This window comes from Hyalella azteca, unplaced genomic scaffold, assembly GCF_000764305.2.
Source record: "Hyalella azteca isolate HAZT.00-mixed unplaced genomic scaffold, Hazt_2.0.2 contig1885, whole genome shotgun sequence".
In the NCBI taxonomy this organism is placed as follows: domain Eukaryota; kingdom Metazoa; phylum Arthropoda; class Malacostraca; order Amphipoda; family Hyalellidae; genus Hyalella; species Hyalella azteca.
This window is the reverse complement of record NW_025932180.1, coordinates 71,057-77,425: the sequence shown is the minus strand read 5'-3', so window position 1 is coordinate 77,425 and position 6,369 is coordinate 71,057. Positions and strand designations below refer to the sequence as shown.

General features: G+C 36.4%; 1 long non-coding RNA gene across 1 annotated transcript; it reads left to right on the top strand.

The window, feature by feature from the left end:
* Positions 1–2,510: 2,510 nt before the first annotated feature.
* LOC125179114 lies at positions 2,511–4,627 on the top strand. The gene is made up of 3 exons (XR_007157149.1): positions 2,511–2,594; positions 3,126–3,277; positions 4,036–4,627. It is a non-coding gene; the product is annotated as an uncharacterized LOC125179114 (long non-coding RNA).
* The last annotated feature ends 1,742 nt before the right edge of the window (positions 4,628–6,369 follow it).

Genomic DNA, 6,369 nt, shown 5'->3' with positions numbered 1-6,369 from the left:
ATGCCCAGAACCTAAACATTGCATCATTTTACACAACGATACCAAGATGAGGGAAGGGAATCGGGATATTTATTATCGAACTGATAAGACAAGAAGCAACGTCGCATTCCGGGATAAGACGGTTAGGAAGCAGGAACTGTGAGTGGCGTGAGCGCGGTAGGCCGAATCTTTTCTGCAGTAACTGAGTCCGGTTAGCAGAAGCGGGACCAAAACTACGTCGAAAGATTTAGATCTTTGAACAATGGTCAAAACGTTAACTTCCATCAAAAGTAACAGTAATCAATTCGTACAGTAATTACACTATCTACAGTACATGGCAATTACACGGTATGCACTCTAAGAGCAATTTAATTTACGTGTAAAAGAAACCGGCAGGAATCCATATTCTGATAGGAGTGATCGGTTCGTGAATAATTTGTTAGCTAAGATTTTCATCGAATTTCAATCCGGTACATTTTATAGCTATGGGTGGGGTGTATGGCTCTCATTTTCAAAGTTTTATTTTGAATAATCATGAATTATTTCAAGGCCAACTTTCAACTTAAAATAGGATTATTAATTGAAAAATATGAATAGAAAATAAATTTGGTAAAATCAGGCAGTTTCTCTCTCGAGTAGAATGCTTGAACCGTAATGCAACGCCACCAAAATTTGTCACACTAGCTTTTTTGAGACGTGTAAAAAGACAACATTCTGTAAATCGTAGATATACAGTATGTCAATATACCTTTAAAAATCATCACAGAACAATTGCTTTTACACTTTTTATTTGCCTAAAAAAGTAAGAGCGACGACGGTCATAATTATAGAATGACGGTAATATCTTTGAAATAATGTTCGTCATATCAGCTTATTTAAAAGATTAGTTGGTAATATTCCTAGCAACGTTAGTATATATTTTATATCAGTCTATGTATTCCAGAAAATGTGTGTAGAAACAATGGTGTCTTCAAAGGCAGAATTAACATGATGATGAAACAATTGTCTTTATTTCTCTAATTAAAATGATAAGTGGTAACGGCACAGTCGCTGCACGAGGTGAGCTCTAATAAGCAGTGGAGGCATAACCGTATAACATTTACTGACATGCAGCAGAGACTCCCGTGCGCACTGAGTATGTACTGTACAAGCTGTTATTCTAAAAATTCAACGATATGGTTTAATATTTACGACATGGAGTACTTGGCACGACACCTAGGTTATGGAATTTTTTCAATCAAACCATTAAACTCCGAGAATGTAACTTAAAATTTGATAGACCAACTGTGAAAGTCTTATTGATTGAAGTAGCCTACTCAATCAGGTGTCCCAGTTCGAACTTGACCTACAGCAATTCATTACTCAACAAAGGCAGATCAAATTCTTTCTCATACTGGATTAGTTCATGCCGAACTGTTGAGAACGTTCACGAACTGTGTTCGCAAACCCAGCGCGGCACGTAAGTGTTTAATTCGACCAGAATCTTGCTCGCAAGTGTTTCGATTCAGTTTCTGCAAACAATGCTCAGCCGAGGAAATGAGCATCAATAAATGCAATTCATGCTGCATGCACAATTTTACATTGTGACGAGTTCTAGATTTTCATAATCAATTAAGTAAAGATTTATTGTAGCCAATTATTTTCCCGTCTTCTTTAAATTTCCGTCTTGAGAAGAAAACTGCAAGGCCTGCTCAGTTCCCTTTAGTCTTCCAACAGTAGACTATCTACTGACCTGACCCAGAGCACACCTTACGCTACCGCTCTACTCCACCTGCCACACGCGCTTACCTGAGACGGTCGACGGTCGCGGAGCATTACATGTGGAGACTGTCCCGGAGTCGACTAATGGAGGTCTTCGTTGTACTTCGATCCTACGAACTATTCGAGGTACGGGAAAGGGTTGGCCACTTGATTCCTGGCCTTCAGCCAATACTATTTTGGGGACTCTAAGGAACCTGATTCAGTAATCTCTTTTCTACACTTATTGGGCTCGCCATCCAGTAGTGTAATGAATATAATTGTTCAAATAATAATCTATGCTTTATGTTCCTTTAAATTTATTCAGTTTCTGTTTCTGTAATTTACAGGGAACCTGTGGGGGAGCGATGAGATCGGTCGACGGTCGGCTGAGCTCTGGCGCGGTTGATTTATTTGCCATTCTCTCACCGAATAATAAATATTGTTAGCCATTCTACTTTGCTTGCCCCACTTCATTTCTGGAAACAGCTGAAAATTCACTGACAATTTAGAGGTTACGAGATAGATTCCTCGCGGCATTCCAGAGTTCATTTAGATTCCATATGGCTTTACGACCCATACGACTCACTGGAATAGCTAGCGCGAAACGGCAACCTTTTTAGAGGTTAAAAAGCAGATCTGGGTGAAAAAAACATCGCTGGGAGTCGTATAATGTGCTGCACGTGTTGTGTATAAATCGTCAAACAAACTTTGAAACTTCTGACTTTGACTTCGGACTGCCGCCCCCCCTACCGCCCCCCAAACGCCCTCTTCTTCCTTACCGCCCCCCAAAATCGTTCCACCGCCCCTAGGGGGGCGATATCGCCAACTTTAGTTCGACTCGCACCTTAAGCTGAGAGTATAGAACCGACTTAAGGGTGAGCATTAGCAAGCGATGGCTGTGCTTGTTTTACACTAATCAAATTAGCAGCCAAAATATAGTGCTTGTTTTACAAGAATATCTTAATAACCATTTGAAATTTATTGCAATAGTAGAATTTTCGCAATTTCTGGTTTTCTCTTAGAATATAAGTGCAAATGCACGATTGCCATGATATATATTATTTACAATTGCCATAATCATCTACGAGCTCCATTATACTTTACGTACTCTATTGCAATTTATGAAGGCAATCGCAAATTGCCAAAACCGTCACAATTCACGAAGTCATCATAATTTACGAACAAAATAACAATTCACCAGCACTATTATAAGTAATTTACTTGTGTACACTTATACTTATTATGGTACTTATACTTACAGCACTTATTGTGGTACTTGTGTACACAAGTACCATAATAAGTAATGTACTTTTGCAAGAAGTTATATATACGCAATCGTTGCATCATTTTACCACTAGCATTAGATAAGGTTAAGGAGCTTAATTGTGTCATTTATCGTAGAACAGATAAGACAAGGAAGGTCGCCAAGCTCCGGGACGCGGCGGTAGCGCAGAAGTCAAGCGCGCTCACGGTGAGAGGGCGGCAGGCCGGACCAAGTGTGCTGTGGCAGTGGCTTGCGCTGGTGGACCTAGTATGGGCAGCTCTAGTTTTACTCACGGTAAGATCGCTCGAGCGTTTTTTATCATAACTGAAATTATTTCAGAATTCCTTTCGATATTGCCCCTTGATTCCTGCTAATATGAAAATTTTTCGAATAATTTTGTTTTTGCTCCTGTAATTGGTAAGGAAAAATTTGTACTTCAGCCGTCAAGGGCTTATAATTTCATTGTCACGAGTTCATTAAGTGCAATCAAAAGTCCGTTAATGCCTCCATTAAACAAAGACCATTAATTATTTGAAGGATATTAGAGCACATTTTCAGATTTCCTATTAGCATGTTCGGAAATTTGCGTTTAAAATGTGGCGTCGATCGCAAATGAGCATTTGAGACGCAGTTCTAGTGAAATTATCCGAATGGAAAAAAAATTTCGTTTAATAAAAGAAAATTCACGAAATTTCATTCAAATTAGGAATAACAATTAGCGAAGTGTCTGACTAAGCTATAATCTCAAAGCTCTAGGACTTATTTACCTTATGTACTAACATACCTTTAATAGTAGCTTTTCTTTTTCAATTTCATGTTATAAAAAGACAAAATTTATTGCATATCCCTTTTACAATTAAGTTTTAATGTTGATAATAAAATTATTCCGTGATAGGAATACTTTTACCATGAGATTTAGGTTGATTCTGTTAAATGTGAACTGAAAACTAATAATATACAACTTAAAATTAATCGAATACTATTACATTACGTAATTTGGAAATAAATAATTTTAGATTTTACGATAAACCGCTATTTTTCTATTCCTACAGATCAGACTACAAGGCGCTGGATATCTTCCAGAATTCAAGGATTACTTCATCGAAGAAATTCTTTTAAACGCTGAATAAATTCAACGGGAAATAACGCCGGGATTCAACAGCACATCTATTATTTTCATCAAGAAACTCAATTTTTTGCAAACACAACGACTAGTGTTTGATCCAGCTAAGAAATGACACCAAAGACTCCCGAAAGCGAAGTGTCTCCCGCTCAGTAGTTCTACCAATAAACCGGCAGAAATTGCGGATTTCGCCCGTTACCACAAATAATTAAATCATAAAAAGAAGTTTTTCACCCTTGCCAGGTGTTTACGTCAACATGCTACCTGTGCAGGAGCGAGAGAGTCAGAGAATGAGCAACACAGCCAGAGCCAGAGAGCAACGTAGGAGAGAAGCAAAGGACTTTAAAAAACACAAGAACGAATTCGAAGCGGAACAAAAGCGCAACGATGTCCTGAGAGCCGAGCTAAAGCGACTTGAGACGTCCATCGCTGCCTTGGGAGCTACATTTATGATGATTAAATCGTCAGATGACTCTAATATTATTGACTCTATTGAGTTATCAATATAATATGATTTATTCATGACTATTAATTAATATTTATTATTAATAAATTGTATAAATAATAATATTAATAAATATTAATATTTTATGAGATTATGTTCGGCGAAAGTAGATTAATCATATTTTAGTTTTATAAAGTTATAATATAAACAAAGCATATAACTACTAATATAATCAATTTGATTATAGTTAAGAATGGCTTTAATGACGATTAACAACCAGATATTCCCCAGCGAATTTGGCCACTGATTATCAATTAAAAAGATTTTATGTATACGAATTGAGTTCAGATTTTTTGTTCGAAAGCATTACTCATCATGGCTGCATGATATGAAAATTACTTTGTGGGTTTAAATAATAAGTTTCATTTCTTTTGCCGTACCATCAGGGTAGACTAGCTGAATCATTTTTCAATGGTTTCATGCAAACTTTATTTTATTACTTATTTTTTATGAGGAATTAATGCATAATTCAACCCTTCCCACCTCGACGATTCTGGGCATCATTTGTACAATTATTTGCATTGCCGAAATTAATCAAAATAAATATTTTATTCATATTCTATGTTGCATCTTTTTCTTCATCATATTGTGAGGACTGTTTGGTTTTGGCTGAATTACGTTTAAATAAACACTGATTCATGCCCATGATGTCGACGGCTGCTTTTAATGAGTTGCTGCTTGAAATTGCAATTATTTAGCTGAGTAAGCAAATAGATAATTAATTGAAGATGCTTCTTCAAATCGAATACAAAATCATCAATGTTTTATTTGAAGAGAACAATCGAGCTTGATGCTGCTCAGGAAATGAATAAACAGTAAGAACAGGACATAAAAGAGCGGATTAAAGAATATCGATGATTGGCATTTTGGATGGTTGACACTTTTACAGTAGAAAGCCCGACAGATCTTCACACTTACACTTTTTATAGTACACGCAATTAAAAGTTACCCTGCATTTGGGTACTAGAAATACCAGTATTTAACGTTTTTCGTTATCATTAATTCGTTCAGATTTTGTTATAGGAAAGTAGAGTTGAGGTAAGGTAAGAAAGTAATTCCTCTGGCCCCAATCTCTTAGGAATGCAATTTTGAAAATGCAAACTTTTAAGAGAAGAACACCAGAAATGTCTTTCCACTTTTTAATCAATAAAAATTGTTCTATATACAATGTGGATTTCTACCAGTTGTTGGAGCTGAGAAATTAAAGTGGAAAATTAATTTATAAGAGAAATTTCGCCAAGTATCGAGTCAATCGTGATTCTTCAGCAGGTAAATACATTCAACAATCAGTTATCTCAATTCGAAAACTGCGATTTTTTCTTGTTATCATCACGACAGGACAAATTTCGTGTCTTACGTTTTAATCCAAGGTTATATTCAATTATTATACACAATGAAACGTGCGAAGCTGCTTTCGCTCAGTCGTGCCTGCCGCTAACTCCTCGAGGATGGATAAACGAGCTTATGCACGAGCGGGCACTTCTACTGCAAGTTGTTAGAGCAATCTGGCACATGATAAAATATTTGTTTTGGCATGTTCAAATTAAAGAAATACATCAGATTTTCTATTAAATTATCAGCTTAAACAGATATTAATCGGATAATTCCTACCCCTAATTCCTAACAAGACGAAGAATTAGGAAAAGCCTCATTCTTTTGATTCTGATATTTAATTTACGATGCAAGTTATCAATCAATTCCAGAAATGCTGAAAATTAATTTCAAAATTTGACTCGTGAAAACGACCTTATTACCGAT